Below are 23,679 nucleotides of genomic sequence, written 5' to 3' on the forward strand. Positions count from 1 at the left end.
TTAAGAAATGATCAAATAATAGTAGAGAAGTGTGTAGGAAAGGCAGCTTTAAGAACATGCCCTGCTGGAGATGCAGCTCCACAGACATGCATTAAACCTGCCTAATAACACAAACACATGTAATGAAAATCAGCTTGTTATCTTTCATCAGTGTTAAAATAGTGTCAATTTAGCAGACACTTGTTATCAAATACTGAATTTATCCAATTCAAAAAATTGACTCTCTAGGTTGCAGGGCAACAGTTTAACTTTTGTGGGGAAAAAAAAAAGATCCTGGTTTGACCAACCAGTGATCAGACAATAACTTTAGTTGTTGATATAGTAAATTGGGAGATGCTTCCTGCTTGATTGATGCAGCACAAGTAATTTACTGTATGAGGGAAATTCTATTTTTGTGAGAACATTTTGAACATGCATTTCTGTTGTCCTGTCATCTTAGTGTGTTAATAGCTGATATGCAAATTAGTTGATCGTTCTTAGATTAATGAAAGGTGACTGAATTCTAGCACGAGTGAATGGAATGTGTTGGAGTTTGTTGTGTGTTGAGTGGAGACTCTAAAACACTGAGTTTCCTGTTTTGATGTGCGAGTGAATCCTGTACCTAGATACACAACTCTGAATACATAAGAATAAACATCTTTTGTGAAGTACATGACAGCATGTCACATGTTTTATGATGAAGGAAAAAAGGAAAACTGAATAAAATGGGTGTGTGGCCTAAATGAGTGAAGAGCACAGACCTGGTGATTAAACTCATAGCTAATAGGACATTAGGCTTATGTTGTGTGTTGTGCAGCTGATGGTTGGTTTGGAGTTAATCTAGCTGATGATTTTTCTTTTGTTGTGAAGTTGAGCCTGCCAATTAGTATGATAAACCATGCTAATGGTATGATTTACCCTCCTGAGATGAGGAGCTTGTGTCATGACTTAACAAGGCCTTTTTATTTTGATACTTTCACAGTGCACTGAAAGTTTTGTTTGATAATCTCTGTCGTTTGAGCAGATCTGCACGATTAGAACAGAAAGCGCTGTACGACACGTCGTCGAGGAAATTGTTACAAGTGAGTTTCTCCACATTAAAATGGGCTCTGGAGAAAGTCACTTACCTGGGACAATTAGAAAGTAAGTTCCTGTCCGAAAAGGATTCAGCGATGTAATCCGAACAAAAGTTCTTCTTTTTCTTTTTGAAATGATGTCATTTTGCTGGAAGTGGAAACTAAATGCGACGACAGGTTCCACTATCAGCAAGGAATGAATGAATGAGTGAAAGGAAAAAAAAAACAAAAAACTGACTGACTGGTAAAAGCTAACAAAAGCTGACAAGACTTTACTGATGTAACACGACTGTGTGAAGTTAACCCCCACTTGACAAAGGTGCAGATGAATCTATGTGTGTTTCCTTTTACAGGAGCAGAAGATGACAGCCACTTTCGAGGTTGTGTGATGATTTAACCTTTTAAGTGCCACTTTCTGTGTCGGTGCATCTACCAGGCGTGTTATTCACTACCTTGTGTTGCTCACAGAGGAAACTGTGAGAAAATGTGTATACATCTGCGCAGCGCTAACATTTGCATTTCTTTTCTACAGCATGCCAGTTCTTCATGTGAATTGATGATGCGATTTATACCAGGACAACTGGTTGATGTTTTTTTCCTACTACAGGATTTCTGGGTTTATGTGTGAAGAAAACTGTGTTTACAGGTTATGAGTGGTGATGCTGTTACACTGTGTTTTTGGGAAAATGTGACGGTTACTTTGATGATATGAATAACATTCTTTCCACAGCAATGGATGGTTGATTTTATGGTCTTTTTTATGGCACCTCTGGGACCTGTTGACCTGTGTCTGACCTGCGTCTGACCACAGTCAATGTGTATTGCTAATGTTTGTTTTTCTGAGACTGCATGTAGAAGATTCAGCAGAAGCAGACAAGTGACATGAGAAAAACAGATAGGAGATGCAGTGTTTATGGAAAAGTTGAATATGGGCTCTTAGCTGGCCACTTTGAGCCCATAGTAACATATGAGTGGAGTGACTTTGCTTAAGAGCAGTCACCGATTACGTTAATGTTGCCTGAGTACATGGGATTATCCATGTCTGAGGCGCCTTATGGAAATAATTGTAGTTTACTGATTTGAGAAAACCTGCACATGACACTTGTCTTGCTGATGTTGAATGCTTATTGCTCTTATGATACAATTGTTTACAGGTATGAAGTTTGATTTCACTTCCAGATTTTGCTTTCCAGGCCATGATGGTGTGTATGCAGGCTCCTGGGAGAGCCAGGTGTTAAGCAAACTTAATATGCAAAACACACTAACATCTTTTATTGCAGGGTTACGGAGTTACTCCAGCGGAGATGCCCTGATGTTGCCTGGGACATGATCTAGCTAACCTTTTTCTTTAAGACAGGGATCCAGGTTTGATGAGTTGACGCGTGGGAGTGTCCATGCGTCAAGAGGTGGAGTCCAAGGATTAACATTAAACAATGTTTTCTATTATTGTTGCAGTGATTTGTGTGATTAACCGTTTATTTACAGGTATTAAACCTATGCAAGTGGTGCATCCATGTTCAGATGAGGCTTTGATGGCCTATAAGTGAAGTTCACTGAACTAAAGAATGTGGTTTGATGATTGTTGACATGCTCTCCAAATAGAAGTTTTTGCTCCTAGCAAGGAAATACAGGTGCAGCAGTAATCTACTGGGGCCCATCATGAGATTAAACTTCGAAGCCACAGCAAGGACCATGAAACTGCGTTGGAATGAGAGCTGTGCCAAGGGGGCTTTTCCAGAGGCCAACAGAGGAGATTGTGGACAACAGACGGGCACCTGAAGGATGAGGGGAGCGTGCCAAGGTCCATCGACAACGCAGAGGGAGTCTAAGGATGGCATCATGATTTTGTGAAAGCACAGGAACCAGAAGCTATGGTGGTGATGACAGCAGTTTCCTATGAACATCACCTAATGCTGTGCCACTATACTGTGCATACGATGACACTCTGAAGGCTGCTGGGATCATAACAGCAGTAAGATAACTGAACCCAGCACCCTTTCCACAGAGGTGTTTTTCTGCAGAGCGTGGACAATTGAGGAGTCATAAATATCCCCCTCGCAGGACGAAGGCCTGAAGTGAGGTGATGGGGGTTGGTAGAGGCCATAAAACTTGAGTGCTGAGAGTTCTGCAGCTTTGGAAATAGCTGAGACCCATGTTGACAAACAACAAAACTAACTGGTATGTTTGAATGTTTACTCTACAGGACTCTGGTCCTATGGACAGTCATGGAAACAACTGGAAGAGACATTCATGACGCCCTGCAGAACTCAAACCACTCTGCAGAGAGACATGTGATTTGCACACCCGGAGGAAGCCCCACCAAGCTGAGATGTTGTTGAAAATGTTACTTTCTTATTTTAACTATTAAATTAACAATTTCTTTGTTTGCCTGTAGGATGCAGTTTGCCATTGGATGAGATCAATGAGGAATGGGATCACTGCTAATACATTTGTTAAACTGTGTACTTTTACAGTAATTTACGGTGATTTGACATATGCTGTGTATAAAAATGTTTGCATTGAAACTGTCAGACATGAGGTATTCATAACTGGGAACTTTTCTAGCATAAAGGTCAATAAAGGGGGGAATGTTAGATTTTGTATTGTTGATTGTCATTTATGCTTAGAAATATTTAACCATATATGCTTAGAGGTGTATAATCAATTGTGTAGTGATAGGACTGTGATATTTAGCAGGCTGTAAAGGCTTGGTGTGTATTCCACACTAGAATGCACACCCACAGTCTAGGAACATCAGAGAGGTCCTAACTTCTCATTGTTGATATATGGTATAGCAAACACACGTATATCTCTTTAAGTATAAGAGCCTTTTGTTTAGATAGATCTGCTAGACGCGTGGCACCAGCTTTGGGGAGTCTTCACAGGGTCACATCTTGACCTCACACAAATCACTCCACACACAGGCAAAGTACTCTTTGTGTGTATGTAGACGTCATATGTTAATGAACCTATGCATATTCATGTAACCTCAATAAAAGGGCAGTGTTACGGGAGAACGGACGAGAGCAACTGGGGTCAAGCGAAGGAACGGCATTTGTCCGGTTATCTCCCGTGCACGAGAAACATGAAGAACTTTGCCTACTTCGTGTCTTGCTTTGCAGTGTAATTATATTGTCTCCAACGTTCCAGCGGATGGGTTCAAGCTACAAACCTATCACAGGGAGTGCAGAATTATTAGGCAAGTTGTATTTTTGAGGAATAATTTTATTATTGAACAACAACCATGTTCTCAATGAACCCAAAAAACTCATTAATATCAAAGCTGAATGTTCTTTGAAGTAGTTTTTAGTTTTAGCTATTTTAGGGGGATATCTGTGTGTGCAGGTGACTATTACTGTGCATAATTATTAGGCAACTTAACAAAAAACAAATATATACCCATTTCAATTATTTATTTTTGCCAGTGAAACCAATATAACATCTCCACATTCACAAATATACATTTCTGACATTCAAAAACAAAACAAAAACAAATCAGCGACCAATATAGCCACCTTTCTTTGCAAGGACACTCAAAAGCCTGTCTTGATGTTTCAGCTTGTGTGTCTTGTTCAGTGGTGGTCGTCTTTCAGCCTTTCTTACCTTGGCCATGTCTCTGAGTATTGCACACCTTGTGCTTTTGGGCACTCCAGTGATGTTGCAGCTCTGAAATATGGCCAAACTGGTTGCAAGTAGCATCTCGGCAGCTGCATTCTTGACTTTTCTCAGTTCATGGGCAGTTATTTTGCGCCTTGGTTTTTCCACATGCTTCTTGCGACCCTGTTGACTATTTTGAATTAAACGCTTGATTGTTCGATGATCACACTTCAGAAGCTTTGCAATTTTGAGACTGCTGCATCCCTCTGCAAGATACCTCACTATTTTTGACTTTTCTGAGCCTGTCAAGTCCTTCTTTTGACCCATTTTGCCAAAGGAAAGGACGTTGCCTAATAATTATTCACACCTGATATAGGGTGTTGATGTCATTAGACCACACCCCTTCTCATTACAGAGATGCACATCACCTAATATGCTTAATTGGTAGTAGGCTTTCGAGCCTATACAGCTTGGAGTAAGACAACATGCATGAAGAGGATGATGTGGACAAAATACTCATTTGCCTAATAATTCTGCACTCCCTGTATTTCTGTTCAGGAATGTTGTGAATACTTTGAGATTTATTGCAATTGCAATTCCTACCTCTACATTTATTTTTTTAAATATATAATTAGCACAGCGTGGCCGTGCAATGTTTATATGTTTTTTTTAGTTTTTATTCCTATTAATTATATTTTCACTTGTTACCTCTGAATTATTGAGTCAGATCTAGATGACCTGAAATTTTCAGCACAATTATAATTCAAATACTCCTTTAATTATTGATTATTCTCATTAATTTTCGATCATTTTATATATTTTTCCATAGTATTACATTTGGATTTAACAGATCATTCTCTCACATATCAGACAAATATTTGTGAAATTATGATACATTTGTGAATGTATTTTTACAATCTAAATATGCATATGTACAAAAAAATATATTTAAAAAACAAGTAAATTGTGTTTTACTATATGTACAGTGATGTTATGTTATTTTACCTTTGACATGTAAAATCACATTCTACTTATGTAAATTTCATGATATTCTAGAAAGACAGTACAAAACTGTAAAATATACAGTAAGATACTTTGACATTACTATTTTTTGGAACAGTGCAGACCAATCCTTCCTTATTCCTCTGATGTAAACAAATTTAACACATCATATTATAATAATTATTTTCTTGTACTCACACTGGGCACAAGCTGCTTCCTGTCGCTCATAGAGGTCGGAATCCATGACACCCGTAGTAGACCCTTCTGAACAACTCTTCTTTCAGCTTCAGGAAGTAAAGTCTGAGCGGGGCGCTGAGGGCGAGCGGCTGAGGCGAGGCAACACGTGAGAGCTCCCTGTCGGGATGGAGCCAAGGCTTCCAACGCAGCTCCTCCTTGCGATAAGCCCGTAACACTTGCTGCCGCTCTTCCTCACTGAAGTCCGGCATCTCCATGCGCTGTGCTGTGCGGCTAGACAGTGGCAAAGACACGGAAGCCGATGAACCGTGATCCATCCTTTCCGGCTGTTTTAGGTTTAGTTCTGCGTTTAATCGGCATCCTGTCAGAGAGGATATCAGTAAAAGGATGGCTGCCAGTTCGAGGCCTGGCTTGGACAGTCTCGGTACGCTGTCAGTGCGCCCCAGGGTGGCTGTGGCTCCAATGTAGCTTGCCATCACCTGTGTGTGGATGACAGGTTGTGTAAAGCGCTTTGGGGTCCTTAGGGACTAGAAAAGTGCTATACAAAACACAGGCCATTTACCTTTCTGTTCGTGAACATTACTTACCCATTTTCTCCTTCATATCCAGGAATCCTGTGGCATGGAATTGGAGAGAGTGCAGATGGGCAGGGTGAGGCTTCGTGAAACACTGCAATGTTTGAAGTATTTGTGCATAAACTGTATCAAGGCTTTGAAACAATCTGAAACCAATGTCACAGTGACACCTGCTGCCCAATTTGTCAACTGCCAAATCCTGATAGTGTTGTTCTGGGAAACAATGACACAGGCAAGCCCTGTACAATTTTAACCTCCTACACTGTAAAAAAAAAATCCGTAAAAATACAGTACAATCTACTGTATAAACGTGAAGGGATTTTCCGTATTAGTCATTTACAGGTATTTTTCTGTAGTTCTCAACTACTGCAATGCATTGTGGGAAAAAGAACCCGAAAAGGTGGGAAAAGTAAGCGCAAGAGCAGCCATTAGGCTTCTTTCAGGCTTCATCTGGATTTTGGACTCTGAAGTTGGAGAAACTGCCTTCAAATTTCTGTTGTAAGTATCAAAACTCACGTTTTCTTTTATTAAAATAATGTTTTTCAAAAGACTCCGCGTTTTTATTTAGAAAGAATTGTTAATTTATTTGTTAACTGGTTTCGGCTGTCTCCAGACAAGTCAGGAATATTTTGCTGACTCATTTTTTAAAATAATTGTTATTTAGGTTTAACATGACTTAAGCTTTCCATTTCAGTTAATGTTAAAATAATTTTTACTGTGATACCACCAGTTTTGCCCTTCAGTGTCTGAACCAGTTTTCATAAATATTATAGTTAGCAGTCTGTGTCTCTCTGGGTATTACACAGCTGTGACTGCTAACTAGCTAATTAGCGAAAGTCAGCGATGTGGATAACTGAGAAAAGTGAGAACTTAATGGTTCTAGAAATTATTCTAGGACTCTAATAAGTACTGTATCAATACCTGTGTTTTACAGTTGGCTCTACTGTACACTTTAAAGGGTTTCAGGCAAAGTTACACTAACCCTAGTTTAAGCCTCAGACCTTCCTGGCTGATGCTAGCAAATGCTAATGTTAGCCTCTGATTTGGGCTGCTAAAGTAAATACTTTCAGCTAGCTGACCAGCATAGATTATTTCGGTGGTATTATTATTGAAAGTATAGTTTCACCTCAGCACATTTACAATTATGTCTATTTTGTAGCACATAGAAATATTTAGTTAATATTTACAGACAGACACATTTTCCCTGTAACTGTGTTTTTACTCCAACATTTGTTGAAAATGTAATTTATGAAATGCTGAGCAGCATTTCTAGTATGTGGAATATTTTTGTCACCCCACTGTGCTAATGTGATCAAATACTAGAGCAGGGCGATATGGCCAAAAATATTTATCACGATATATATTTGAAAATTTGCGATAACGATATAACTGACGATATAATTGATGCGAGACAAAATACAACTCCACAACATTACTAGCGCAAAAAGACAACCTTCCATTTATTTTCACTTAAACAAGAAGCTGGTTTTTATGTACATTAAAGCTTTATAAAAATGTAACAGTGCAAATGCAAATTCCTTGCTGAAAGTTTAACCAAAAGGCATTTCTAGCAGAAATGGGCTGACATATCCTGAGCATAACCATGTATAATATCCACTGAATTTAAAAAGAGGTGCTTTGCAACATTAAACTGCAGTACGTATTTTTCGGACCATAAGGTGCATGGGATTATAAGGCACATTAAGCGAAACAAAGCAGTCAGATAAATCAAACTTTATTAAACTCATTCTTCTTGCGTCCTCCACTTCTGTGCCATTGATTGATTAATGTTGAATTCTCTGGCAGCTGCTCTATTCCCATGTTGTTGCAGTATATTAATGACTAACCTCGTATTGTGGATGGATTATCTCAGTTGTTCTCCTGACTGAAGTTTGGTCCGTTTACAGCATCCTGCCATGCGATTGCATTTGTCTCTAACCATGAGGAACCTTCACGTTAACTTTTATAAGTGGAAAAAGTGTTAGTGTTCGTCCTCCAGCTTCACTGTTTATGTTATGCTAAACATAGCTGTGTCGCTAGCGATCACGTAGCACATCATTGTATAACAGCTAGCCCAACTTCAGTAACCCTACAAACGTCACTGCTGTTTAGTTTCCTGTCTTAATTTATGTTGGAAATGACAGCAGAGCTGTACGTTTTAATTTTTTCAGAAATCTCTCAGTCAGAACATGCAATATCATGCTTAGGTAACTAGCGAAACTAGCGAGCTAACTTCCGCTAGCTTTCTGCTAACTTCTAACTCCGTTAAATGTAATAAATTTTGTTTTCATGGATGCCTGGAAGTTAAACTTCATAGTTACACCTGGTAAAACAGCAATGCTGATCGTTTTATTAAAGATGAAAGAATTTAGACAGTTTTTAACTCTCAGTGATGCTGCAGTGTTCGTTTGACCTGAAGCATACGGCGTTTAGGACCCAGATTACTCCCAGATTTAAGAGCATCTTAGTCCGACAAATACGACAATAACGATGGCCGCTTGCATGTTCTGCAAAAAAATGTGCTTTGTCGTGTATCTGACGGACAAACACCAAACCAGTTCCACATCACTGAAGTAGCACCATTTTTACAAACCAATTCTGGTTCATCTGTTTCACTCAACAATCGGCCATTTGCATGAAAACAAAGGCACTGCGCATGCGCGTTTTACTCCCATTCTATCGCGATATTTCATTTTCCTATCGTTGCCTAACATTATACCGGTATTACCGTGAACGGTATAATATGGCCCGGCCCTATCAAATACTAATAAATATTACTAAAAAAAATTCAATAATAAATCAATAATAACTATTTCTTGATTGAACTATAATGTAAGCGCAGTGCTAGTGTGCAGGGGATTTATATGCCTTGTGGGGGATGCTGACATATTATAAACTGTTGTGTCTATATCAAGCTTTTAGCCAAATATAAGCAGAGATATTTGTATCTTTCTTAAAAATTCAGATCCTTACATATTATTTGAGAAATTGATCAACAGCTATCACTACTTGAAGCACTTTAAAAGTCCTGCAGTGGAAAAATATCCCTTATTTCACCTTTGGTCACACACTTTGATTTTCCAGTGCAGAGCAATGGCCAGGAAAAGGAAAGACTTCCCCCAGTGAAAAAAAAGATGAAGATACAAGCTGGTTATGATCCAGAGCAGCTGGTCTCAGGAAATGAAGAAAAACCCTGATCACCTTCTCTACAGAAACAAGGTGAGTTTAATGTTGTGGTTGATTTAGTTTTTCAAGGTATGTATGTTACTTTAATTATAAACTGTTTTTGTTGCAACAGAATGCTGTTATGTGTATGCAACTCTACGTGAATTATAATCCTTTGTAGGGCGGTGGGATATGACCAAAATCTCACATCCCAATGTAAGACATCTCTCCTGATAACGATATATGTAGCACCCAACTCAAGTAGCTCTGGATTAACCCTCAGTTAAGATGGTGATAGTACTCTGAGCGGGGCCCTGGGTACGTTGCTTCTTTTATTGGTAAACAGGAGAAACAATAGCGCAGTTTTAACCTTTGTACTTAGAAATCTTAATGTTAGCGGTGCCTCCACTTAGTGAAAATAATGAGTTCTGTTTAATCTTTATCTAACATGTTAAACCTCTCTTTTACCTTTTTAGTAACCCTTATCACTCATAAACTCTGTAAATCATAAATGTGACACAACACAAAACTTTAAATTCAAAATGTAAGATTTAGTCAAAACAAAGTATGATTTAAATTAAAAAAAAGACAATATTCCAAGTTCCAAAGTGTTTCCTTACAATTCAATTGGATGGTTTTTTTCCTCTTCACAATTCACAGTCAATGTTTAGAAACAACATATTTATCCAAGATATTCCCCTTTAAGTTCAGTTCAAATTTGTAACCTTTTAGAGCTCTTTACTGAAACCGTTGCAGGCCTGATCGTTGCTCGGGCTCGTTGGGCCAGAAAAACACACAAATGGCGGCTTTGCTTGATAAACAAGCAGAAAACAAAACGCACGTGCTCATGGCTACTCACAAATCCTTCGGGCTAAGTGCGAGGACAAGCTGAGGGGCAGGCTCGGTTGGTGACCATGCGGCCTCCACTCGGCAACGTGGTCGGAATTAGCGGCATACATGGGCTGCTGAGCACACTGGGACAAACCCACGGAAATCCTATCCACAGCAGAAGGGTCCAGAGAATTGCTCTCGGTCCATCATCACAGGGTAAAACAGTCCATAACAGGAACGTAGCCTCTGCATCCACGGCTATTGTTTTGACTATTCTCCCGTTAGCTCTGGTACACAACGTCCTCCGGTAACGTGCTGCTGCCGACTCTCACTAGCTTAGTTTTTGTTTTCTTTCGCCTCACTTAGATCCCGCCTTCCTTACGTCTGATCGGACAATAGGTTTACATCAACCAATGGGATAAAAGCAAATACAAGATTGACAACCCAAAATGAGCGTGTAAAACAACTTGAAGCAAATACAAAGTTTTCCTTGTTTCACATTAGATAACAAACCTTTGGGTTTCTTGTAACTTTTAACTCCATGAACACTTAAATTATGATTGACTTCTATTTATTGTGATTTTAAACACATTTTTAATGCATTTGAACTCTTTTTTGTTTTTTTAAACACATATATGAAATATTTACAATAAAGTTTTTACATGACAATATTTATATCCTTTTAACCTGTAGGGTCTAAAATAGATATTTGAGACCAGGCTGCACCCTCCCCGTCTAAAGTATTTAGATGTCCTCATCTAACGCAGGATTTTAGACTTGGGCTCAGAGTAATGCCTTGGGTGTTTAGAGCGTTTTATACACTCAACAAAAATATAAACGCAACACCTTTGTCACTGCTCCCATTCCCCATGGGATGGACGTAGAGACCTAAAATTCATTCCAGATACACAATATAACCATCCCTCCCAAACAGTGGTCACAAATCAGTCCAAATGTGTGGTAGTAGGCACATCTGCTATATTGAGATAATCCATCCCACCTCACAGGTGTGCCACATCAGGATGCTGATCTGACATCATGAGTAGTGCACAGGTGTACCTCAGACTGCCCACAACAAAAGGCCACCCTGGAATGTGCAGTTTTGTCTCACAGCAAAATGCCACAGATGCCACAAGCAATGAGGGAGCGTGCAATTGGCATGCTGACAGCAGGAATGTCAACCAGATCTGTCGCCCGTGCATTGAATGTTCATTTCTCAACCATAAGCCGTCTCCACAGGCGTTTCAGAGAATATGGCAGCACATCCAACCGGCCTCACAACCGCAGACCTCGTGTAACCACACCAGCCCAGGACCTCCACATCCAGCAGGTTCACCTCCAAGATCGTCTGAGACCAGCCACCCAGACAGCTGCTGGAACAATTGGTTTGCACAACCAAACAATTTCTGCACAAACTGTCAGAAACCGTCTCAGGGACGCTCAACTGCATGCCCGTCGTCCTCATCGGGGTCTTGACCTGACTCCAGCTCGTCGCCATAACAGACTTGTGTGGGCAAATGCTCACATTCGATGGCGTCTGGCACGTTGGAGAGGTGTGCGCTTCACGGATGAATCATGGTTCACATTGTTCAGGGCAGATGGCAGCTGAGAATGTCCCAGTTCTTGCATGGCCAGCATACTCACCGGACATGTCACCCATTGAGCATGTTCGGAATGTGCTTGACCGGCGTATACGACAGCGTGTACCAGTTCCCACGAATATCCAACAACCTCGCACAGCCATTGAAGTGGAGTGGACCAACATTCCACACGCCACAATTGACAATCTGATAGACTCCATGCGACGATGTGTTGCACTGCATGAGGCAAATGGTGGTCACACCAGATACTGACCGGTTCTGGGTCCCCAGACCCCCAATAGCGCAAAAAACTGCACATTCCAGGGTGGCCTTTTGTTGTGGGCAGTCTGAGGTACACCTGTGCACTACTCATGATGTCAGATCAGCATCCTGATGTGGCACACCTGTGAGGTGGGATGGATTATCTCAATATAGCAGATGTGCCCACTACCACACATTTGGACTGATTTGTGACCTCTGTTCGGGAGGGATGGTTATATTGTGTATCTGGAATGAATTTTAGGTCTCTACGTCCATCCCATGGGGAATGGGAGCAGTAACAAAGGTGTTGCGTTTATATTTTTGTTGAGTGTATGATGGTTTTTATCTCTGGTGCTACTGAGGTTCAACTGTATAACCATGCCTTGGTGTACAATAGTCACAGGTTCCTCAGACTGCGTTCCAGGTTTGTCATAGGTCAAACGGATTACTGGTTTCACCTCTCGCATTGACTTTCGGGTTTTAGGTCTTGCGGGAGTCCTCAACTCCACTTCGGTGTCTGCAGCCGTATCACTGGTATCTCCTTCCACATTTGATGGCTGGCATTCCTCTTCATGAGAACTTTCAGAAGGTCCTTCCTCTAATTCCGGTTCACCCTCAGATGAGGGGGAATTATCAGAGGCAACAGATTCTGTGTTAGGTCTGTCTGACCTGAATTCATGTCTCTGAATATGGTCACTGGTAATGGTGGGGTACTTGTAGACATACTCATTCTCAGATTCGGAGTCTGGCAAGACATCAGATAACCGATCTTCTTGGTCTCGTATCTGACGTCTGTTGGCATGACGTCTTCTAGTAACTAGTGTTCTTACTCTTTCAGGTGAAACGGAGTTATCTGCGATTCTGACAAGATAACCGATTGGTAGCAGATGGTCTCTGTGTAGAGTTTTGACACCTCCAGATCCTTGTTCCGGTTTTACCTTGTACACAGGTAGGTTTGGCAGCTGTGTGATGACAATGTAAGGTATTGACTTCCATCGGTCTTGCAGTTTGTGTTTACCAGTAAGGCCAACGTTTCTTATCAGGACTCTGTCTCCCTCTTGTAAAGGTTGGTCTCTTACTCTTTGGTCATAACGTGACTTGTTCCTCAAATGGTTCTTTGTTGCATTCTCGGTAGCTAGATGGTATGCTTGTTTGAGTTCTTTCCTCATTTTGTCGACGTACTGCAGGTGAGTCATCTCCGCGTCATCTTCAAGAACAGCACCAAAGATAATGTCAATGGGTAATCTGGCATTACGTCCAAACATTAGATAGTATGGAGAATATCCAGTAGACTCATTTTTTGAGCAGTTATAGGCATGTACTAACTGGCTGATGTGCTGACTCCAGTTTTGTTTCTGTACATTTTCAAGAGTTCCAAGCATTGATAGCAAGGTTCTGATAAAACGTTCTGGCTGAGCATCTCCTTGCGGATGATATGGTGAGGTACGTGATTTTCGGATACCTAGCATAGACAAGAGCTCTTTGATAAGGCGACTTTCAAAGTCTCGACCTTGATCTGAGTGTATCCGGGCAGGTAATCCGTAATGCACAAAGTACTTCTCCCATAATACTTTTGCAACTGTGATTGACTTTTGGTCTTTTGTAGGGAATGCCTGGGCGTACCTTGTGTAATGATCAGTCACTACTAATACATTAGCAACGCCTTTGTTATCTGGTTCAATCTGAAGAAAGTCAATACAGACTAGATCTAAAGGACCTTTGCTAGTGATTTGACTGAGTGGAGACGACCGTTGTGGGAGAGTTTTGCAAAAGACACAACGTCCACACGTTTTGATGTACTGGTCCACATCAGCATTCATGCGTGGCCAATAGAAACGGTCTTTGGTGAGTTCTGTTGTCTTCTCGACTCCTAGATGTCCACATTCATCATGTAGTGATCTCATTACACTTGTTCTGTATCGATCTGGTAAAACCAGTTGTTTGTGAACTGTGCCATTGGCCAGTTTTCTCTGTCGATATAGTATTTTGTCTCTCAGTTCAAGTTTCCTGCTCTCACGACTTAACAAAGACATGTCAGGTGGTGAATTTTTGGATGTGATAAGTTGCTTTCCAGTTTGGATGGCTTGTTTGACTGGTCCAATGACTGGGTCCAGGGCCCTATTTCAGGAAGCCGGTGTAGTGCAAACTCTGAGTAAGTATACCCTGAGTTAACGAAAACTCTGGGTTTTCGGTTTAAAGCGAGTTCAGATTAATTCTGAGTGAGTTACTATGACGACACACTCCGTGAAGCTAACCTGCCCCCTAGCAGGTTTACTTCAACTAACCCTGACCTTCTCCGCCTCTTTGTCGGAAACCTGACTGTAGGAAGTGTCAGACATGGCGTGCTCCTTCCTTGAAGAGCCAGTAGATGTTGAAGCACAAATTCTCCGCAGAGCTCTCCGCCGGGAGAGAGTGATTAGAGCGCGTTCGGACATTTTATCATTTCCTGATGATTTTCTGTGTGAACGTTACCGTTTTTCAGCACAATCTATAATTTATTTGAATAACATCCTCAGGCCTAATATTGCTCATGTGACACATCGCGGACATTCTCTCAGTTCTGTACATATTATTTGTATTGCACTTCGGTTTTTTGCAAACGGGAGCTTTCTGTATAATATTGGTGACGCTGAGCACGTTTCCAAGGCTACCGTCTGTCGGGCAGTCAGGAATGTTACAGTTGCACTGAAACGTCTCCTGTACTCGTTTGTGGTGTTCCCCGGTCATAGACCCATAAGATTTATCAAAGAGGGATTCCACAAAATTGCAGGTATCAGGATGAACAAAACTTAATACATGATGTGGTGATACTTGAACTACTACTTAAATTTTACATTTATTCTCACGGTTCCCAGGCGTAATTGGCTGTACAGATGGCACTCACATTCCAATCATTGCTCCTTCAGTAAATGAAGGAGACTATGTGAACAGGAAGTCTTTCCACAGCATTAATGTACAGGTACATAGCTCCCTGTAGCATTTCAAACTAACAAATTATTTCATTATAGTAATGGATGCTAATTTGTGGTCTCTGCACTGTGAAGATCATATGTGATGCTGCCAACATTATCACAAATGTGGAAGCCAACTGCTCAGTGTCTGTGAGTGGTGGTGGTGGAGGACCCCCACCTGTTTTTCGGGCCTCCGCTTTTTTTTCTGTTGGCTATAACGGGTTACATTTGAGCATACAGAGTAAGCAAATATGTACTTGTAATGTGCTCAGATAATTTCAATAAGTGCTTACAGAGGGGAAATTAATGTAGCCTCTAACTGCAATTGATTTACATCGGACAAACAGACCAAGCACTATGGCTCATAATACAATTACACCTTACCTGTTTGGACTATATTTTTATATTTCATTTTTACTTGCTGCCAGGAACATTTGGGGCCTGTTGGGTTGCACCTGCGCTCACATCACGTCACAAAATAAAATGTATAAAATACAAAATAAAATAAAATATAATAAAATAACGTGTTATATGGGTGGAAATCCCTAGATCAATGTTTAAATTAACACTCACGCATTGACTCTGTCGGCTATGTTTTGCCATGCATGCTCCCTTTCTTTTGCAGCTGAGGCTGTGTTACTTTTTTTCGGCAAAATTTGCATGTTATCGGCATATACTGCCGATAATTTCGGCCTCAAGCGCTGTAAAATACATTGACGGCGCCTTCTTTCCCTCCGTCTCCATGGTGACTCGCTTAATCTGTGCTCCACTAATCAGGGCTTTATGTATCCTCGTGCGCGCGCTTAATTTGGGGTTACAGCAACTCCGCGTTGACTGAACTAATTGTTATCAGCCTTTCTGAAACCGAATATTCCGAGTTGGACAGTTCGGGGTTACTCAACCCTGCGTATCGTTTTTCACTCTGAGTTTTCTAAACCGGCTTCCTGAAATAGGGCCCAGATCTTGAGCAACTTGTAAGTCTGTAGGAGTCAATTGATCTTCCAAAGTTGCTTTTAGACTTACTGGAAGGACATAAGCTTCTGGAATCACGGATGTAGGAACTCCCAGTTGGTCTACTAGCCTGACAGGGGACTTAGTAGCTTCATAGATAGATTCCTTTTTACAGATGGCTTTTATTGCAGACTGTGGAACATCTGTCCATTCAGTGTCATTGGTGTGTTGTCGGGACAATAGATCTGCGTCTATGTTGTGACCACCAGGGCGATATTGGATGTTGAAATCGTACGTGGCTAAAGCTGCAAGCCAACGATGTCCAACAGCATTTAGCTTTGCAGTGGTCAACACGTAGGTTAGGGGATTGTTGTCGGTTCTAACCGTGAACTTGGCTCCATAAAGATAGTCATGAAATTTATCCACGACCGCCCACTTTAGTGCTAAGAACTCCAGTTGATGGACCGGATAGTTTCGTTCTGAGTCACTGATCTTTTGGCTAGCAAAAGCAACAGGCTTAAGGCCCTCAGGGTACTCTTGATTGAGCACGGCACCTAACCCGTTCAGGCTAGCATCCACATGTAGGACATAAGATTTTGTGGAGTCTGCAAATGCCAAAACAGGGGCATTGGTCAGACATTCAATGATTTTTCTGAATGCGGCTTGACAGGAGTGGTCCCATCGCTCTTTGAATGGCTCAGAAGGTTTGAGGTACGTTTTGGTTGAGTATTTGGTTTGAGCTCACTTGTTTTTCTGAGTAGGTGGATAACCTTTGGTAAGCTCAGTTAATGGGCAGACTATGCTTGAATAATTTGCAATAAATCTGCGATAATACCCACAGAAACCAAGGAATAAGCGAAGGGTTTTCAGATCTGTTGGCTCTGGCCAGTTCCTGACAACCTTTACTTTTTCTGGATCGGTGGCTATACCATCTTTTGAGACAATATGACCAACATATTTGACTTGGGACTGACAGAACTGACTTTTCCAAGCGACAATTTCAGACCAAACTCCTCAAGGCGATCTAAGACTAAGACTAAGAGGAGATGTTGCTCATGCTCTTCGAGTGTTCTACCAAAGACGATTATGTCGTCAAGGTACACTAGGACTTGGAGAAGGTACATATCACCCACTGCCTTCTCCATGAGCCGCTGAAAAGTGGCTGGGGCTCCTGTGATGCCTTGTGGCATTCGTTCAAATTGATAGAACCCCAGGGGGCAGATGACAATATTTATATCCTTTTAACCTGTAGGGTCTAAAATAGATATTTGAGACCAGGCTACATATATATCACAAAATAGTGCATTTTCTGTAAATTCTGTGATTCTCGGGCAACTCGACTTATGTGAAGTGTTTTCAGTTGGGCGTCGTGTACCTGGAGTCGAGTGTTTTGACCGATGCGTGAAACTATACATTTTTAGACATGAGTTTAAATGGCCGCCATTTTCTTTCTGAGTATTTATTACGCGGCGTGCTGCGAGGAAAAGCCTGTTCTAACGTTTGAGTCTAAGGATTATTTTGAGCACCTGACGGCTCTTTTTTGCTTTTCATTCGTAAACTCTCTCGAAATTCTTTCATGTGATTCTTGTGTAGGTGGTTAGAGAGGTTTGTCATGTTTGAGTGGTGGTGGGGACCAGTTTGTGGCATAATTTGCATAGTACAGTTTTCTGGGGCGTGTCAGCCTTTTCATAACCAAACCATGTCCATGCTACAGAGCTAGCCCCTCGTTTAACAATAAGGTCCTCGATTTCCTTTGACTGGTCCTTCAGTTTGGAGCTAACTGGTTCTGCCTCATCCTTGCTGGCCAAGCTGGTATTCTCTGTGCCTTCATCTGCGTGGTGACTGTAAGCGCCATTTATAGTTACTTGATGTTTTTATTTGAGGTCATTTGTTTGATGCATATTCTGAAATTTTATGTTTGAGAATAATGTATATCATTTCAGTTTATTTTGAAAAGTCTCAACAGAAACTTGAGCTTTATTGTGAAAGGTTTATGTGGAAAATAAACAAGCGGACGGCGGAGCCACGCAATGATTTTACCGTCATTGTTGGTAACGAAAGTACGCGTAAAAACAGTCACTTGTCCGTCCATAGTGTGGTTATTGTAAGTATAAGAGAAGGAGAGAACTTTAAGAAATAATATAGCCACTACAGTGACCATCAAAACCATGAAAAAAATATTGCCGTAAAGTTTATTTTGCAACACCACAAAACAAACAATAGTGTATAATATGAAACGATAGACATTTTTATATCGTCATCTGATATATATTGTCATATCGCACAGCCCTAATCCTTTTTTTGTTAATGTTGTTTATGTTCTAGGTAAAAAAAATTATAAAAATACAAAATTTTTAAATATGTCCTGTTGTTTCTCTTTTTTTCCTCAGAATAAATTGCGACTAGTCTCAATGGCTGACATGGAGGAGCAACACAGCGACACGTTAACCCCCACTGCTGCAGTTCCTGTATGAACTGAGCAACTCTGAAAATCCAAGGAAAAGCTGAGTGTAGTTTATTTAAAGCTCAGTTGGACCTTGATGTACTAACATGCAGGTTGCATTCAGGACTTTGTCACACTGGTATATGAACAGTGGTAACAAGACTTTGTAGTAATTTGTCTTACTATTGTCTTATTTGTTGTGATTTAGGGTGAGTGCGCACAAGCAGAGGTTTTTGTTTGTAACCGTAACCTCGTTTTCAGAGTCTTGTCTAACATTTAATGGTCATGAAATGTGTCAGACTTTTTCCTCTACTTTAACAGCTAAGAGCATTTGAACACCGTGGAGAAAAAGGTGTGCATTAAGTAGGGCTGCACGATTAATCGTTAGAAAATCGCGATCTCAATTCAGACTTACGTGCAATCTCATTTCCAAATGACAAGGATTTTAAAAAAAAAAGAAAAAGAAAAAAAAAGCGGACGACGATTGTACCGCATTTTGATCCGGGACGTAATCTGCATGAAAACAAGTGCTCACTCTTCCTGCTCAACAAATGACAAGGGCAGAGCCTTATACCACGTGATACAGGAGCTGTGCCGTGTGATGCTAAAATTAGCAGGGGAAAAACAACGGAGAGCACGTCAGGGATGACAAGAAAGTGACAGGAGAAAATCCGTCCCGGTCAACCACCCAAACATCAATAACGGGAACCTTATACAGTGCTTCCCTATACCCGTCGAACTTCTGCAGGCACAAAGAAATTACGGAGGCTATCACTTATCACCTGACCAAAGATATGGCTCCCATCAACACTGTGCAAAACGAGGGATTTAGGAAAATGATCAACACCCTAGACAAACGCTACACAGTGCTGTCCCGCAACTATTTTTCTATTGTTGCACTACCTGCTCTATACACGCAGTGTCGAGCAACGGTGGAGACGGAATTTCAAGCAGTACAACATTTTGCGGCAACCACAAAATGTGAGACATTTGTTGTTTTTATGTTTATTTATTGTTTTTATGTTCAGTCTCAACTGTTACGAAGTTGATGTGCAGTTAATAAGTGCAATAAATATTTATACTGGAAAAGAAAATCGTGAGAGAATCGTGGTCTCAATTCTAAGCCAAAAAATCGTGATTCTCATTTTATGCAAAATCGTGCAGCCCTAGCATTAAGGATTTTGAACTATGATGTTTAAGCGTTGTCACTGCTGAGGATTCGTGGACACAGATCCTTATTCACTACGCTGCTGTTTACAGTTTAACTTTTCATCAGAACAATCACTTCTAATTGTACTTTGCTCCTCACTGACAAAACAAGTCCAGTAAATACACTTTTATCTTTAAGTTTGGGACAGTAATCTGTCTTAATTTATTTTGTGTTGTAGTTATCATATGGGGAAAAGTCCTGAGGTTATCCATCCGTCCTGTTCGAATAAACCCAAAGTTCAGGCACATCTTCTTTGGATCTGTTCAGTTTTATTCATGTGGCACCACTTAAACAGTCAACAAATTTTGACTCAAGTATGTTATAGTATGTAAGGTAAAGACCCCAAAGAGTTAATTTCAGACAAATGTTCAGACAAATGTGAATTACATTCACTTCATTAATGAAGTGAATGCAATTCAGTAATCAAAGGTGTTTGGCTATAACTGACTACATGTGTATACTGTATCATAAGTTGACAGACATGGATGTAAACCACACCTTAACCATTTGGCTGAGGCAAAACTACCACAAGGCAGGGATTCTAACTAGAAGGTCCTCTGGATATTATTAAATGTGAACATATCGTTAAATATGACATTTTCTGTTTGTCAGGTGTCCTGTTTGAAGAAAACACTTGGTAGCCACTTGAATGAATGTAAATAAACACATTTACATGAGGGCAACCTCATTTCAAGGAAATAAAAAATTTGAAAGCTTGTGAATTATTTTGTTCATGTATCAGCTATTTAGTCGTTTTATGACAAGCTGGATGCTGTCATTATATTTTAGTATAGTGTTTGAGTTGAGGAGAATAAAAGAATATTTAACATTAATTGTACCAATGTTGTTGTGTACGAAGCACAAATTAATTTAAGTTTTAGTTTAGGAATTTTTGAGTACATGGTGTACTAGGTTGTAATTGCATAGAAATGTACGTTTAAGGATATAAAGAACTATTTAATGAGTTACAGTGAAAAGAAGTGCTTGGAAATAGTAATATAAACAGAAATTTCAATTTTTCTATTAACGGAAAATATCAGTTAATGATACAGAAAATATACTGTGAATAAACGGAATTTTCCGTTTTATAACTGAAGGAAATGTCCGTAAATAGTACAGAGAGTATACTGTAAATCTACAGAATTTTCCGTTTTATAGCTGAAGGAAATGTCCGTAAATAGTACAGAGAGTATACTGTAAATCTACAGAATTTTCCGTTTTATCATTTACAGAAAAGTCCGTCAAACATCCATAAAAAAACAGAAAATGTACTGGCAGAAAATTATCAGGACATTTTCCTTTTTTATACGGAATTTTTTTTTTACAGTGTAGGACCTGGCGTCCACATATGTGGACATCACATTTTGGGTTATTTAGACCAAAATACTCAATTTTGCTCTACAAGGGCCTGATATCCAGTTACGAGGACATTATACTGCTACTGTCCTATCGAAATTTTAAATGAATATCCTCATATGTGGCTCTCATTTTTCTTAGAAACAAAAATTAGGTAATAAAAAATCTGGTAATTCTTTGTTTTTACATTCATCAATGTAAAACAATGTAAAATCGTCCCAATTAGCCCAAATATCAAAGAGAAATTAAAAATGCATGCCATGAAAGAGTTCGGGTCTTAGGAGGTTAAACTACTTATTATACCAGACTCTAAATATTGATGGTCATCGCATGTTTTGGAAAAATCCCTGCACAAACAAGACAAGAAAAATATTGAGCCTGTTAAAGTGTGTGAAGCACACCAAAACCATTTTCAGTCATGGTCACATGATCTGGGTGTTTTGAACCATGCGTTGGAGCATAGTTTCAAAACATCTGTGCTTGAGAAGCTCAACACATGCTGTGCCCAAATTCGGGGGAACAATGCACCGAAGGATTCTACCTACCTACATCGCGTAGGTAGTATCCTTTGACAGACGGGTAGGCAGGAAGTGAGCAGCTGTAGACAGCCCCCTTTTTTCCATAGAAACTTTACTGAAAAAACAATGAGTATACAACATATAAAAAGCTATGGACAACCTGCCTTTGTTCAAGTCCGCCCTTACTTTTGTGTTTTCCGGTCGCTAGCACCACAGTGCGAGAACTTTTAAATGGACACAGAAATGTTGCTCCGTTTTTATATACATTTTTAATTCTGGAGGAGCTAAAAAAAACCTTTCTCATTGCCATCTCTTTGAAACCTTTAGAATCTAATTTTTTGGTTTCTTTTTTTTCATAGCACTTTATCAAACTGCTGTCTGCTGTATAGGAGTTTCTTTTACTTATGCATTAATCACATTATTTTATTGTATAATGCCTTGGTGCCACTGGATTTAAACATGTTCCACACCCATACTGTAAGACAAATGGTGGGGGTCTAGTAAGGAAGTTGGGTGGAAGCAGACAACTCCACAGGAAAAGTGGGTGACTTTTCCCTGTAGGCCCATCTTCTCCAGAATTGTCTTGATCACACACACAACAAATAAGAGAAGAGAGGAAACCATGGCAACTATGTTAATCCTTAAATCTAAAAGGTTTTACAGCAGAACACTAGAGGAATACCGTCAGGACACCACAGGTTCTGTACAGCAGCGGTCCGTTAGTCATTTGGTACCGCCGCGAGAGTTGAGGCTCAGGTGTGAAGTTTATGGGTTTCAGGGTTTTTATTGTTAACTCGGTTTCCCTGGGTCTTTTCCCGTGTGATAGTTGTGTGTCTTATTTTGAAAGAAATATTTCCGTGATACAATAGCGACCAGAGAGCGTTAAGGGGCAGAGAGGAGGATGTTACTCTCAATTTTGGCGAATTTCAGGAGGATGCTGCTAACAAAGCTACATAATTACACAGTGAATTCATGTTTTTTATTATAGTTACAAAATACCACAGTTTTTGTCTTGGTCATATCATTTCATTTTGTTTTTTTCTGCGACACCTTAAAGGCCGGTCCTTGTCTGACATAAACCAGTCTGCGGCGCAAAAAACGTTGGGGACCGCAGCTGTACAACATTAGGGTTAAATGTGTAAATTGATTTATTCTTGTACCTCCATGTCACAGTGGTGAATTCTTCACCGCAGTAAAGTAGTGATCCTTTTCTCCTCGTTTTAATCAATTGAGCCATTTGGTCTTTGTTCCCTACAACATATCACCAAAGCATGAATTTGTAAAAATCTAAAGTGGCTGTATGTAAGCAGCAATACATGAAAAACCGCAGAACCCACCACACAAGCTCGTTTACGGTTATTTAAATTAGAAAAAATCATGTCTATGCAGATGCTCATAGCTTAACAACACAACCGCTATAAAAATTTAACTTTTGTACCACCAGATTTTCACAGTGTTTTCCTCTCCTGCTTCGATCAACATTGTTATCAGAAAAAATGGCCCGCAATGAATCCTGGGATTAAGTAGGACAAGAAGGATACACTGGACCCACCCTTAAAATTCGGGGAAAAGTAGGACACATTTGTCGCCACATTTGGAGTACTCTTTGAGTACAGTCTTCGTGGCTTTGCTGTGACATCATTGCCTCCAAGTATGGCATTTGGAGCATCCTTCCCCTGAATTTGGACAAAGCCATCCTTCAAATTCGGGTAAAAGTAAGATGCATTTGTCGCCACATTTAAAGGACTCTTTGAATTAGGACAGAATTCCCCTGAATTTGGACACAGCTACAGTGTTAAAATGGCTGTTTCAAGCTTCCCATCCCTATAGTTCTGGGGAAACTGTGGAGGGAGTGTTTTTAGCATTGCACCAGGAGCTGGGGATTTTACTGCTGTGGATGTTACTTTTTTGTAACACTGGTTTTTGCCGGTCACTCAGGCACAGCTGGGGGCCGGCGGAGCTCATGGGCGCGTCACCGCAACTCCCCCT

General features: G+C 40.3%; 2 long non-coding RNA genes across 2 annotated transcripts in view; one reads left to right on the forward strand and one right to left on the reverse strand.

Moving 5' to 3' along the window:
* Positions 1–6,762, reverse strand: part of LOC309691893 — an 81,375-nt gene extending 74,613 nt beyond the window's left edge. Inside the window, exons 1-2 of the long non-coding RNA XR_014272146.1 lie at positions 6,437–6,762; positions 5,853–6,328 (exon numbers count right to left, since the gene is read on the reverse strand). This is a non-coding gene — a long non-coding RNA (uncharacterized lncRNA). The remainder of the gene's footprint in view (positions 1–5,852; positions 6,329–6,436) is intronic.
* A 21-nt stretch (positions 6,763–6,783) lies between these two features.
* On the forward strand, positions 6,784–20,896 carry LOC309691888. The gene is made up of 3 exons (XR_014272141.1): positions 6,784–6,922; positions 9,509–9,643; positions 18,554–20,896. It is a non-coding gene; the product is annotated as an uncharacterized lncRNA (long non-coding RNA).
* Positions 20,897–23,679: the final 2,783 nt, after the last annotated feature.

This window comes from Aulonocara stuartgranti (assembly GCF_965226115.1).
Source record: "Aulonocara stuartgranti genome assembly, chromosome: 17".
In the NCBI taxonomy this organism is placed as follows: Eukaryota; Metazoa; Chordata; class Actinopteri; order Cichliformes; family Cichlidae; genus Aulonocara; species Aulonocara stuartgranti.